At 29.8% G+C, this 16,101-nt stretch overlaps 1 protein-coding gene across 1 annotated transcript in view; it reads right to left on the bottom strand.

The window, feature by feature from the left end:
* Positions 1 to 15,542, bottom strand: part of LOC129940701 (mucin-2) — a 387,216-nt gene extending 371,674 nt beyond the window's left edge. Inside the window, exon 1 of the mRNA XM_056049126.1 lies at positions 15,230 to 15,542. The gene's annotated coding sequence lies outside the window, so the exon portion shown is untranslated. The remainder of the gene's footprint in view (positions 1 to 15,229) is intronic.
* Positions 15,543 to 16,101: the final 559 nt, after the last annotated feature.

Below are 16,101 nucleotides of genomic sequence, written 5' to 3'. Positions count from 1 at the left end.
ATTTCCGAAATATTAATCTCTAACTATCCTCTGCCAATCTTATAACTTTGATTAGATAATTCTGCTATTCTTAATGGATCTGTATTAGGTTTCGAATAATTTGATTCGAAGTAAATAATATATAAGAATAATAAATATTTGAAAGCTCCGAAAATGTAGAACCAATACTGCTAGGAACACAATTTGACATTTAGTTCACTATTAATAAATGACCAAAAACATTTTTCATTAGTTTTTATATTTCATTCAATCGATAAGCCTTGTTTTTTTATTTCTTTAGTTAAAAAGCCTCTTGTTGAAAAAAGGAGGCTTTGAGTTTTTAGTAATTTTTACTTTTGGGACATGCTTATCAATTGACGATTTCAAAATTACCAGTGAAGAAATTATAAAAACAAACCAATTCATAGAATTATAATTTAAGCACTACGGAATAACCTACAAACAACTTTCAAAAAACATCTCAAAATTTTAAAATTTTGTACAAATTAGTATGGCCCATCTTTTCTAAACCTTAACAATAAAAAAAAAACAATACACTTTCTATATAATTAATCAACCAAAAATGTATTCTTACAGTTCTGTTTATATCCTTTTATTCGATTCAAATAAATATGTTTTTTCTTTAACCTTATTAATTACTGTGCTAAAGTTAATGTATTTAATTACTTTTTGAAAAACAAAAACGCATTTATCATAAAATTGTTCTGACCAATTACTAAAAAAAAAAAACAGCAATATGATAATATCTCAGAGGTATAAAAAAAACAATAATGATTATTACTTTAAATAAATATTGATACTTTTCGAATGACATCAAACTTTATATCTGATACCAAATTGAGTCCCATTTTCAAAATTTACATATTTCATTGGTAAAAACAATCATCGATCTTTGTTAATCAAAAACATTACGTAATTTGCCTGTTTTTTTTTTTAATGTGCGCATTTTTGTGCAAATATTATTTCTAAGGAACAAATTTTAAATATTGCATACAGAAAATATAAATTAATTACAAATCTATAAGAAAAACGTTAAATCACATTTATGTTTTTATGACACAAAAGAGTTGAGGTAATTTAATAATATGCATCGCTTACCTTAAGTTAGTCGTATAACTGGCAAATGTTTTCTATTGTTATTATTAAATTAAAAATACATATATTCACATAAAGCTGCATAAGTACACTACAAAGATACAAATAAGTATCTATGTATCTATATGTTTCGCGGTTAAAATAATAAACACAATCGCGACTCGCGCGACTCTCTTGCAATGCCATCAGATTGTGGTGTTTTATTGTGTTATTCATTTGAAAAGCATTCCGCAATAATAATATTCCACAACCTAACTAATGTCGGCGGCCGGGACGGCGCGGTGAGTGGCTCGGCGCTGGTATACGAAGCGGTAATGGTGCTGTTTCGATGAGGTAATTTTATTGAAATTTAACTTTAACTACTCTTTGATGGGAATCTGTGCGGGATGCACTCCGATGCGCATTAAGTAGGCAAGTATCTACAATCACCGTCTTTACTAACTTGCTGACTCATATTTGTAATCTTACACGTGAATATGGTTGAGTGGCATGACGTCAATGTCAAGGCCGCTTTGAGCTTAAAAGATACGTTAAAGTGGCAAGAAAGATAAATAAAAAACAATGTAATATTCGTTTTATACCGGCACTTTCGTGTACAATGGAATTTCAAAAATGTTATTTACCAACATAAATCAAAAAAGGGGAGGGTGTCAAGTATTGTTTACATTTACAACTTAAGTGCTATGTGAGATTTGTCACTTACAAGCTTGGTTGGAGCTTGAATGTATAGTTAACAAAAGGTGTGTTTATTTCCATCAACAAAAAAGCTACGGAAATTGGGAACAAAATAAAACAAGGTTGTTGCTAAAAAATTCACATTGTTTATGGCGCAAGATTTAATTATCTTACACCTTATCAAGATTATAAGACATTTGTGTGGCTGAATTTTGCATTGTACTCTTAACAAATTCTTCAGTTTTTATTTAGTAGAGCTTCTTTGTATCATAGATCATAGAGTAACTTACTTTACGGGGAAATAACTTCATATTTTTCTTAATTGGGAAATATTTTTTAATTTTTAACTTCCCATATTAAGTTATTTCAATCAGTCCAATTTGTCGAATTGAAAATTTTGACATTTCTAAACGTTTTAAAGTCCCTAGAGACCAAATAAAAGATTTTTAGAGATTTTTTTATAAATTAGAAAAAAAAAACTGAAAAAAACGAAGAAAAAATTATTTAATCTTCAAAATAATTTTATGCAACGAAAAATAACGTTTTCGTAATCTGGTAAAATTTTGAGAAAAATTGAATTGACAGTTTTATAAAAAATAAAAACCTAAAAATAACATTACTAAAACTTGGTAAAAATTGATTCACTGCTCAAATATCTTTGCAAAAAAGCAAAATTGTTTTTAACATTCGATAAAGTTTTGAGAAAAATCGAATAGACAGTTTTCTTACAAAAAATAAAAACCTAAACAAAAATTAATAAAAGTTGGTAAAAATTGATTTTCGAAATTTGGCTTCAAATTAATTTCATCTTATAAAAAATGATTGTTTTCAACATTCAGTACATTTTTAAAAAAAATCTTACTGTCTTACAATTTTTTAAAATTTATGAATTTTACCAGACCAATTCGTACATTTGCTGTTTTATGACCCAGATAACTTAAGGAATTCCATCTAAAAGGTTTTTAATCTATTTTGGAGCATTCAAATCAAATGGGGTGGCGCAACAGTCCGTTGTGAAACAGGGCCTAGTGACTTACAACTCTCAACCATTCCTGTGTGCGAGTACTGTTGTCAGGAATGGAAGGGACCTACAATTTAAGGCCGAATCCGAACGGCTAATTTGAGAAAGCACTTTTTCATGACAAGAATTACTCTTGAAGAAATTGTCAATTCCTCGCAAGAGGCAGTACCCGCGAAAATTAATTTTTTAAATTAAGGTGGCACAGGCAGGGATTGAACCCAAGCCCCTTGCATGACAGTCTAACGCACTAACCATCATGCCACGGGTACTACGGGTATTTTGGAGCATTAGCTTAGCTTTTATCTTTTAAACTAACTAGATCCTTTATAAAAAGAGGCTGTTTGAAAAATGTTACCAATGTTTTTAAGATCTAAAAATATACCTGCAACTTAAGTTTGTATTCAAAACAGTTAATGCCACTTAATTTCTCAAAAGAACTTTATTCATTAATTTATTTTACGTAAATCGTTAGAGCTTTTTTAATAATATTGTGTGTAGATATAAATGTTTTAATTTGTTAAGAAATATTTTTAGAATACAGTTTTTATCGCTTATAAATATTAATTTTTATTTAAATTTCGTAAAAAAAAATGTGGGCCCGTTTTTGAAACATTGAACTTTCAAAATATAAATTAAATATTTTTTTAAAAACGCAAACCGAAAATAAACCTTTTTAATCACCAATAATGAGGGCTAAACAAAGTACATGCTGTCGTCAAGAAAGGACATAAAACACCGACGTCTTGGTCAAAACATCACCATTGACACACGTAACTTTGAGGTAGTCAAGAACTTCGTCTACCTAGGCTCCGCTGTAAACGCAGAAAACAACATTAGAGCTGAGATCAAACGCAACATAACTCTTTCTTACTGCTGTTTCTTTGGACTAAGAAAGCAATTGAGTGGTAAAGTTCTCTCTAGAGGGACCAAAGTCTTACTATACGGTGCAGAAGCATGGAATATGACAAAACCAATTGAAAGCACCTTGGGTCGGTTCGAGAGAAAAGTTCTTCGTTCGATCTACGGTATTTGTATGCATTGAAGGGGAGTGGAGGAGAAGATGGAACGACGAACTGTACGGGCTGTACAACGACGTAGACTTAGCCAGAAGTGTAAAAGTCCAATGACTAAGATGGCTGGGTCAAGTAGAGCGCATGGAAACCAATTCTCCGGCCCGGAAAGTCTTAGAATCCACACCCACAGGACAGCGAAGTAGAGGAAGACCGCGGATCAGGTGGCGCGCACAAGTGGAAGGTGACCTTACCCAACTTGGAGCGCGAAACTGGAGACATCTAGCTAGGGACCGAGCTAGATGGAGAAGTTTGTTGGGTGAGGCCCTAGTTCACACAGGACTGTAGCGCCACCTTAAGTAAGTAAGTAAGTTTAGAAAAAAAATATTTAAATTGGTTGATTAATTGCTGGAGGGTACCCTTCGAGAGCACTACAAAAATTTATTTCTTACATTAAGAAACGAAATTTAATTTTTAATTAAAACAAATTGGACTACATACCGTAATTTGTATGATAAAAAAACGCACAATTAATTTGCTTAAAACCCTAATCTTCAAACTTGAACTTAATCTATTAAATGGTTAAGCTATAGGAGCAAGAATAGACAGACCGATGAACAAAATTATGGAACTCCCTTTTTTCTACTTCTCTACCATCGTAATATCATGTTGACAAAAGATTGCAATACCACAATGCCATATAATTCCTATGTGTGGCAATTTAAAGGTCTTAAGTTGTTGATTTACAAGATACTATAATCAAATCTTGAAGAAATAACACGGTCACTAAACCCTTTTTGCTAATTTGCATAGAGTTGTCTTGTTGAAAATATATTTCGTCCACGTCAATATCTTCCAATTCGGTGTCAAAAACTCATTAATCACTGTTCGGTATCGCCAGCCATTTACCATGAAAGTTTTTGAATAAGTAAGTTCGAACCCTACAAATAGTGACACGTAGAGGATGGAGGCTTTTCATTCTGCAAACATTATTGACTTAAGCTTGGGGGTAAAAAGAGGCCTTTGCACTAAAGATTATTTTTTAATAAAAATCTAGCTCATTTTACGCATATCAAGAACCCTATCAGCGAAAATATGACGTACATAACTGTTAACATTAATTATCTTTGCAAAATACAGTGTTATTTGTGAAATGCCTTATTTCAAAGACACACGCAGTTTCCATTCTTCATTTAACTAACTTGTCCCAACATCTCACAGTTTTCAACCAATTTTACAATTTTACAGTTTTTTTTTAATTCGAAGTAGTTGTATGAGTGAAAATCGACAAAGGTAAAAACAAATTAAATCATTTATAATTTCAACTTTTATTGGTTTAGCATTACAAGAACCAACAAAGCTCAGTTCTCAAAGTTGGTGCAACTAATGAAGACAAACCCCGCCATTGCCAATTGTTTGGACGTTTGGATCATCAAAAAAAAAAACAAGCCCAATATTGGAATTTGTTTGCACCTGAGCTAAATGCATTGGGACGCTTTTTTCTTCTCTAAACTAAATGCTTTATTTATTTTATAAGTTTCATTATTTTCATTTTATTAATATTTACCTATTATCTGTGTATATATTATGAATTTTTTAATAGATTTTATTAACTTTTTTACTTCATTATTCTTCTGTATCTTATATTATTAGCTTTAAGTATATGTACATAAAAAACAAAAACATTTCCTAAAGAGAAAATAATATTTCATTTCTATTCGGGTACCTTCTAATGATTAATTAGCAGTGTTCAATTCCGTTGGTTTATTTTCAACCTCATTGTATTGCAAGGTTTCTTCTTCCACTGCTTCTAGATCTGGAATGTTGTACTTTCTACAAATAATATTTTGATGGCTTTCTGTGGACTGTAGTACAGTGTTCGCCCATTCAAAACTGACTTGAATCTACTTTTTAAAATGCAAATTATTCTCTCAATAATGTTTCTTGCCTTCGCATGTTTTTTATTGAATATTCCTTCTCTAGACCCTGAGTAGAGAATATCCTGAATCTCCTAGAATTGTTTAAAACAATTTTGTTTAAACATATGCTAATATAAGAGTATGATTTACAAACCAATATATCTTGACCGCTCTCCATTTATCCACCACCTTTCCAACAAATCATTTAACGCACTAAGATTCCACACAAACGATTTATGCGTAGTACCAGGACATCTAGCATCAATAAATCTTATTACTCCATTATTGTCACAAGCCTTAAAAAGAAAAATTTTTACCTAAACATCAAGATTCAATTTTGAAGTACTTTACCACAATCGCATTTAAGCTGTAAAAACCTTTTCTATTTAAATATTGGTGTTGTAACTGAGCAGGAGCTATGATACCAATGTGAGTTCCGTCTACACATCCAACTATCCCTGGTAAGCCTGTTCTTTGAAAAAAATAGTTCCTCGGTTCTTGCTTTTCATTAGTGGACATATGTGCATTGATCCAAACTTTGCAGATTCTTGCTTCAAGCAAATTAAGAACTTCGCTTAAAACTACTGAAACTGTAGGTTGAGAGAAACCTAGCTCTAAATCATTTCCTACACTATTTTGATAATTTCCACATCCGAGAAATCGTAGTGAGCACGCAAGTTTTAAAATTGCTGGAATTGCAGAACTTTGAGTTGTTTGAAATCCTGAACTTATCTGACTAAAACATATTTAAAAGCGTGTTTGCTAAGCCGAAAGTATAACACAAATCTATGAAAAAATGTAGTTAAATTTTATCAAAGTAATTGTTTATTTTATTACAAATTATCTGGTACTTCCAGTGGGTTGGAACCATCTCTTAAACTTCTCCTCAATCTGCAGATCATCATTTTTTGTTTCTTTATTTGTTACTTCTTCATCCTCGAAAAACAATTCAACGCTGGTAATCATCTTTATTTTTATTTACTTTTTTCACAAAAAACAATATTCTTCAATTTGACTTTAGTTTAGTTTTTAGTTTTAGTTTTAAATGTTGGCAGTTTTGTTTTCAAAGACGAACTACGGGGTTCTCCATTGGTAATACCACCAAACTGTTAACTCACCAAAACATTCGTCTTTAGGCGAATTTTCGACTCGCGAGTGATAATACACCCCTAAAATTTTTGACATAACATCCATATTAGTGATGGAAATTTAAGAAATGAATTTTTGGCTAAAAGACGTTATTACAAACATATTATGTTAATATTATATTTGTTGAACCCTTAGAATTGAGAAAAAAGCTCAACTTCTTCCCAAAAAAATAAGTTTTGGCTTTTATATTTCCTCCCGAGATGTGTGAACAAGTAATTCAAAGAAAGTTTCAAAAATGGGTCACGTCTATCATCTCCTTGGCAGACTTTACAATGTCTTATTTGAATTTTAAACCAATTTGTATGAAAATTCATACTTGTAAAATTTTTACCAATCAAATAATTTCTCACTCACTTCTTTGATAATTTTGTTCGATTAAGAAGTTAACTGTTAGCAAATTTTGTAGAAAAAGACGAGCTCAAAGTTTCTTGAACATTTAAAGAATACAACATTTTGAACAAGTTATTATTGAAATATATCGACATACAAACAAGTTATTATTCATTAACAAAGTAATTTTTACGTTAAGGAATAAAATATGTAGCCTAGATTGATTATGCGCTGTTAACAAAATGAATTAAACATATAACAAGCTCGATAGAACTTAGTGCAATAGACCATGGAATACAGACAAATCTATAAAATTAATGATCGATTAACTCCATTTTTAAGACCTGTTTAATTTTATCTAATACCAGAAGAACTATTAAAACTTCTATTTACAACCCAAATTACATTCTTTCACAATTAAATGCGGCTATCAATTTAAAGAGTTACAAAATTGTCAGACCTGTTGCCTTCTACACTTGTACAGTATAATACGAAACTTTATTGCAAATAACACGTAAGTAATATCAAACGGATATGAAAGACGCAACTGGAAACCTTATATGCTACTTTTTTTTTCCATTCATTCAGCCCTTTATTCTCTTTACTCAGACTCAGGCTCAATGAGTGTATTCAAATTCAAAGCCAAACTAAAGTTCTTACGTAACGACGACGGCGATCATAAACAAAACCAATGAAGTCAGCCCATCACGGTGGGTGTTTAGTTTACGTATAACCAGTAGTTGCAAGAATTGTTGTTACCTATACGTTTTGCCCGTTGCGTTGCTTGTCGACAAGTTTTCCCCATTAAAATCGACAGATAATCGAATTATTTTCAAGATTTTATATGAATTAAAAATGTGTCGAAAGACAACACTGCAGACCATAAGACAGGAGTAGATTTTAAAAGGACGGTATAAAGGGGATGAAAAACAAAAAGGAAAACAGGATACCTCTTCAACTGCAACGCGTCAAAATTCCACACAAAATGTGCCTATATTCTTTCATATACGGAGATATAGAGGTATTTATACTGTAAAGTTTTAATACGAAAAAGATCTTCCGTGTTAAGTCGGACCCATGGTAAGGAATGTTGTAGAAATGCAGAAGCACAAAAGTCCAAACAAGGTCTCAAATAAACTCAAAAATAAAAAAAAAGCAAGTTACCTCGATTTAAGCATTTCAACATTGTTTTAGTAAAAATCTTGTGAAACTAAAGACCATCAGACCGCCGAGCACCAACAACCGACACCGAAGCTGAAGCTAAAGCATCTCATTGGACCCATCATCAGTTCCGTATTCACATAAGTATATACCTACGTTACGTAGGGTGTTTCAAGATTTTGTGTTTTTCTTTATTTTTTTTTTACTGTGGTGCGCTGGCTGTGCACCTCACAAAACTGACTAACACTCTTTTAAGTTTGCCTGGATAGTGGTACCTGGCAGTAAACTGGCAATTTATGAAACAGGTTGATCATGATTATGTCCCAGAAAGTATAGGTTTATTATATATACGCATTGCAACAAGTGCATTTTGGGTGATAAGTATATATAGAGGCACCAGTAAGTGCGAATGGTATAAGAGCCAACCATCAGCATCAGAGCCAAGCAACTTGAAAATGGCTTCGACTGAAATACGATGATGCTAAATAAGCAAAACAAAACAACTACAACACTTTACTTGATTCATGACTTGTTTCATCGAATGCTTGGCCTACACTTTTTATGTCCTAGAAAGTTTTAGGAGTGTCTTACTAAATGAAGAAAACTAGCTTTTGCATACGCGTATACAACTGTAATAGATATGTAGATAGGTAAATACGCAAATTAACAGTTTTCATATTTTGTTTTCTACCGGAAGTAGTTATCTCTAAATATTCACTACTACTATACATCTAAATACTTCTTGTGCTATAGTGACAATTTAATACAACAAACAGAAAATATGACTAGACTGATCACTCTTACACACAACTTGATTTTTTTGATTTAAGGCAATAATCCACAATTTAATTTATATGTTAATGTGAGTATAGTTGAAGAGAAAGCTTACAAATATTAATTTGTTTAGATTAAATTCTTTCGATAAGTTTTAAATTAAAAATTAAATAATTTGTATGTTGAATTAATAAATTTGATGTAAAATCGTAAGACAATGGAAATACGATTAATATTAAATTTTGTGTGATATAAGAAGTGTTTGTTTAGACGTGTGGTTTTCAATCTGGCGATACTTTTTTAAGTTGGCCTGTTTATGCTTTATTTATGTTCAGTTTGGTTTGTCATTTCATTCTGAATAGACTTATTTCAAAACAATGTTTACAAATCGTGCAAATCGCTTAGAAGAGTCACTCATTCGAGGTTATGTGAAGTCACTTGTCTACGCAAATAAGCCCGAGACAATTGACGATTTGGAAGAAAATATGTGGCGAGTTGCTGACAGGCGGTCCCAAAAGTGGTAAGGTAAAAACTGTTCAAAAATTGGGAATGAGTTTTTAACCTTAGGTGCACCTCCACATATTTCGAAAACTTCTAGGTACATTTGTCCATATTCCATTATAGGTTGACAAGGGATAGCAAAAGCATTCAAATTAATGTATTCTTAATGTATTCTTACATGTCTATCAACATTTTAAAATTACTATAGCAGGAATTAAATTCATAAATTTCATACAACATCAGAATTTGTGTTATTTTATAAGAAAACTCAAATTTTATTATTATTATTTATTAATATCATATTCTCCTAACAATTTTTAGATATATTATTTCTAATTTAATAATATATGTATTTTGTACAATTAATTAGAGTGAATAGGTTGTAGCATTTGAATTTTAAGTTAAAATTGAATTAATGCCACATTTACAAATGTTTATATTGTGGGGTGGACAGATTATAAATAAAGTATTTGATACTCGTAAAAGAACAGAAACAGAGAGAAAAGTTTTTTTATGAAATGATCACTATGATTGATTTGAACTGCATAAACAAAATTTTAATTATTATATACGTAAATAAACAAAGGAATAAATATTATTAAATGACGTAGTTTAACAAAGATTCAATGTTATAAGTATCGAAATTAAGAAGCCATAATTTAACTGATTTTAAGAACTGTGTACGGTTTCTAATGCTTCGTAATTCATCTTTAAGACTGTTGTATAATTCCTAAAAAGTGTAGTTCGAAAAATGTTTAATCATACCGAGTTAGAATTTCTCATATTATATGTATTACTCATATGGCTTTCCAAATAACCACTCCTCATAAAAAATATTTTCAAAACCTTAAAATAAAACAAGTGTCTTACTGGTAGAATACCTGTTTGTCTAAATAAATCTGCAGAGTGAGTGAGGCGGGCAAAGTTGCATATTTTTCTTAGGACACTTTTTTGAAGAACTGTTAATTGTTGGATTTTGTTTAAGTATGCACCTCCCCAACAACTGATACCATATTATAACTTCGAGTGGAAAATACCATAGTAAACCTTTTTTAACGTGAAGAATGAACAATATTTTTTTAACCGATAAAAGCATCTTACGGTTGAAAAAAGATATTGCTTTAAATCCGTAATGTGCTCAGTCCATTTTAAATGTTGGTCAATTTTGACACCTAAATACTTAAAATCTTTCACTATTTCTATATTGAAGCATATACTGCAGCAGTTTGCTTCAGAATTAAAGGTATTTATTGAATGAGATACTAGACATTTGCAATTGAAGAGTTTAAACCTAGAACAAGACGGAGCATGTTATAATAATTTTATGTCATTTAGTCCATTGCTGAACATCATAAGTTTGGATTTGTTACTGACTAAAAGTTTATGGTCCGCAAACCATAGCCTTAATAAATGTACATCGTGGTTTATATCCGAAACCAAATTTAATGGACTAAGCGGATTGTATCCAATTGCTATATCATCAGCTAATGCGTTAACTTTCCCTAAAAATGGCAGATTGAAGATGGAATTTATATAAACCAAGAAAAGAATTTGCCCAAGAACTGACCCTTGTGCGACACCCAAGTTAATATCTATGGAATCACTTAGAACATTACCTACTTTGACTATCTGAGACCTTTTACACAGGTAGTATTCAAACCAATTGTAGATGAATCCTCGGAAACCAACATCATGCAATTTTTTCAAAAGGATAGAGTGACTGACCATATCAAAGGCTTTTGTAATGTCAACAAAAAGCGCAGCACATTTCATTTTTGTGTCCACTCCTTGTTGTATTAAACAGCAGAAATTTAATAAAGCATCTTCTGTTGACATTCCCGATCTAAATTCAAATTTTGAGGGGCTAAAGAAATTCTTGCTTGTGAGATATCGTAAGATTCTACTTTTTATAATTTTTTCAAAAAATTTTGAAATTGATGGTAATAATGAAATAGATCTGTAGTTCTTTACATGCTTTTTGCTTCTTTTTTTGAAAATGGGTATAACACAAGCAGATTTAAAGTCATTTGGGAAGACACCTGAAAAAACACTTTTATTAAAAATATGCGTCAAAACATCTACTAAATATAAAGCACTTTTTTTTAGCAATGTATTAGAAACGCCATCAACGCCAACTGAGTTTGATGTTTCTTTCATCATGGCAAACTGATGCTGTACTTAATTTATTTTAAAATTCGGCCCAATTTTGTATACATTTTCCCAGGAATCGAAAATTTGCAAAAAGTAAAGGTCTTTATTATTGTTATGTTTTTCGAAGGACAAATGGAGATTTTTCAAGTAGTAGACGCTAACAAATAAATATTGGTTAATTTTTTAATTTTAAAAAGTAGACTTTGTACAACCTAGTCCAAGAAAAATTTAAATGAAATGGAATTGGTTTAAAGTTTTTTTGAAAAACTGCATTTATTAAGGTGGCCGTTGGAACTAATGTTAAAAGATTTTAAATATTATAAAACTCTATATCAATCTTTTCAAATTAATTTGTAAAATAAGGTTAGTACACCACAACTCGAAAAAAAAAATACGAAACAAAAAATAAATGTACAAAATCGTTGCCATTTTTTCCCAACATCAAACAGATTTACTGAAAGACCCAGTATTTTAAATTGTAAAATTTGTAAAAATTGTTTTTCGGCTCACATATCTTTTAAAAAATTTGAAGTTATGGCTTTCAAATAATTTTAAATTATAAGAAATATTGTTTTCAACATTCGAAAAGAATTAGATAAAAATGGAATTGACAGTTTTTTTACAAAAAAATAAAAACCTAAACAAAAAAAGAAATAAAAGTTGGCAAAAATTGATTTTCGACTCAAATATCTTTTCCAAACTTCAAGATAGTGGCATTAAACTTTTTTTATATTTTAAAAAATATTTTTGGCAACATTCAGTAAAATTTTTGTGAAAATCCAATAGACAATTTTTGAAAAAAAATAAAAACCTAACAAAAAAAACAATACTAAAAGTTGGAAAAAATGTACTTTCGACTCAAATAGCTTTTCAAAAATTAAAAATATTGTCTTCAAACTTATTTTATTTCACAGAAAATATTGTTTTCGATATTCAATAGTTTTTTTGTTTATAAAAACACAACAGTCCGTTTTTTCATAAGAAAATAAAATCTGCAAAAAATAGTACGCAAATTTGGTAAAAATTGATGTTCGGTTCTTGATATCTTTCAAATTAATTTCATTCATCCAATTTGTAAAAATTTAAGAAATGCTACTAAAATTGGTAAAAATTTGTTTTCGACAAAAAATCTATTTAACAAAACTAGATTTTGAAACAAAACTATTTTATTATATGAAAAATATTTGTCGTAATTTTTAAGAATAATTCAAGTGACAACTTTTTTAACCCAACACGAAAATCTACAAACTTTTAATCAAGACAAATAGACATACGGGATGGGAAGTTATCATTGTGGGTCGCATCCCAGCCTCTTTTTTTATTTTATGATTCTGCTCATTGTTTTATTAAATTAGCAAGAATTGGGAACCTTTTAGAAAATATACAATATTTCATTTGACCAATTAAATTAAAAAGGATCTTTTATATGTTTAATAAAATGGTGTTTTTAAGGATATAAATTGTGGAAAATTTTGGGTAGATATGTTTGTTCTCGTTTTTATTTTCAATATTAATGCAGAAAGTTTAGAAATTCTTCAATTATTTCTTTAAATTTTGAACACTTATTACCGTTAAAATATTTGACGGAAAGGGTCACAAATTTACAACAAAATTACTAGATATTTTATATTTTTTGTAATTTGTAATTCTTAATACTAAGGTATAAGCACAGATAATAAATATAAATATAAAAATATATAATAAATATAAATTTATTTTCTGTGGTATAAGTATTGTTCTCAATTCTACTCAATTTGAAAAACGTAGGATACTTCTCAGTAAATTATAAACTTTTTTGTAGAAACATAAAATAACCTGTTTTAATCGGATCTTAACTTTAAGTTGACTTCATTATTTTCGTAGATTTTTTCGAAAAAGACAAAAATGAGTGTTTATTTTCATTCCAAAAAGTTACAAAAATTAAACTTTTCTATCAAAATATGTATTAATAAGTAATGTGATCAAACTATACACTTTTTAGAAATTAAACAAATTATATTTTACGAACAAAAAATTCCGCTTAAAAATGTTTAGCTTGTTCCTTTTTGTGGAGAATTTTTGTTCGTAAAGAACATAATTTTACTTCAGTTTTTGTATGTATGTATCTCAAAACGAAGAATTTGAGATATAGCCCTTTCAAAAACATAAACAAATTTGTTCACTTACTTTTGAAAAGTTTAATTAAAGTGTTTTATTTTATTCTTTCTTGCATTTCTTATAAAAATTTAAGTCTATGAAAAGTAATATCCAGTCATAAATATTTGCTGAAAAAGAAAAATCATATTCAAATCCCATGTGTATCGGTATATCCTTTCTTATCCTATCCTCCTTTCCTAAATCCTCACATTGTGTTTAATTATTATAAGGGTATTTACTACAACTCTTCAAAAAACATAACTAATAATAATAAATACCTAAGTAAGTTCATAGACCTAACGTGCAGACCAAAAAAGCAAAAATCTTCAATCAAAAATTTTAGTGATCACATTTTGTAATAAATAGTTTGCACTTAACGTTGAACATAACTCAACTTCTTGTGCTTACAAACACAATTTTATATAAACCTATAATCTTTTATTATTTTATTCACAAATTTGAAATAATTTTGTTACATATCGAAAGCTTATTGAATTAGTCCGTCACAATTATGGTCACAATTAGCACGATTTTTGCTTAACAAAGAAATTATCATACGTTGTAAAACAGCGTTTATCTCAAGAAATACGAATACTAGCGAAGCACCAATGAACAATGTTAAATAAGTTTGTATGGTAAAATTGTTACCGCAACAACATATGCTGTAAACTTGACTCACTACAACACTTTTATACTAACCAAATTCTGTTCCAAAATAAAGCATGCGAGCAACACCGCGGGGTGGTTAAATATGTAATTAATTCTCTAATTTTACAGCTGTCAAAATTTACTGATTAATATCTTCACAAATATACAAAACTTCTAGTTAAAACATTGTTTCTTCTCAAAAGTACTCCAAAACTCTTAAAAATCTATAAATATTGATAGATTTTGTACCGCCATAATATATTTTAACATCCAACATGCAAACAATATTTTATTTCTCATTTATAAATTCAACGTTTATAAAGAAATAACTCATTCTGACATTAATTGATTTATGTCAATTGAAATAAACAATAACAGTCTACTGAACTTCGATATTTAAATTTGCACGATTTCTTCTTTTCATTGGTGGATAAATCAATGTTGATTCATTTGGTTAGCATATAAAAGAAATACCTTCTATGTCACGGTATTAGTTTTCACACTTGAGTTTATTTCTAGAAGTTGCGTAATAAAACAAGTTTTTTTTGCCGAAATACAAAATCAGCATAAACTTTTTTGTAAAATAAAATAGAAAAACTATCAATGAACTTATAAAAATGGACTCTACTGTGTTTTAAAAGTACTCTAACTCCACTTACCTTATTCACAACACAGAGATTTTATCCTTTGTCTGTGCGGAGCTTATGATCGATGATGTTAATGGAAATAACTTCCTGATTATGAACTTTCTCCAATTTGAAAATAATCCAATTGTACCTACATACATAGGCGGCTCTATTGCAGCTACTAAGTATTCCAAATTCAAAAGAAAAGTAATTTTTCAACTTCAAACCAAAAACACTTTTGGCTTCAAAATTCACTTCCACTTCAAAGAATTATTAATGGTATTTTTTGTATTTACTTTTTTTTGTCACAACTCAAATAATTTATTAATAAGTTAAACAAAGAAAACTGAAATAAAGTAAGAACACTTTTTGATTTAAGAACAATCAATTTTCTTAAAAGAAAAACACACTTAATCAAAAATTTCAAAACTAGATAAGCAAATAGAAGTTAAATATTTTTCTTCAATCTGATAAAGCGATATCGCAATAAAATGGAAATCACAAACTAATCGAATCTACAATTAATTGAATTCTTTTCACACACTGCAAGTGGCGCGGCCGGCACAGCGAGCGAAGGGAATTCAAGGATGTGTCAGTGATCCAAGATCACTGCCTCCGATCAAAATAAACCAAAGGAAAATAAACATTAAAACAATCAAACCGCAGCGCAGTGCATTCATCGAGCATCTTTGGATTTTGATTTTTTTATCTACCGGACTATTTCAACATTTTGCTTTTTTTTGCGATTCCAATTCGAAAATAAAACATGTTCCGGGTGCTATTCCCGTCTGCGATCGATTTCGAATCAAAAATGCAAATAAAATCAAAAAAAAATAAAATAAATGGATTCACTTTCAACTTCAACTCGCGGTGACTGTAGCCGTAGCTGTTTCGGTTGTTTTTCG

Source organism: Eupeodes corollae, chromosome 1 (genome assembly GCF_945859685.1).
Source record: "Eupeodes corollae chromosome 1, idEupCoro1.1, whole genome shotgun sequence".
NCBI classification, from domain to species: domain Eukaryota; kingdom Metazoa; phylum Arthropoda; class Insecta; order Diptera; family Syrphidae; genus Eupeodes; species Eupeodes corollae.
This window is presented reverse-complemented; position numbering and strand designations above follow the sequence as displayed.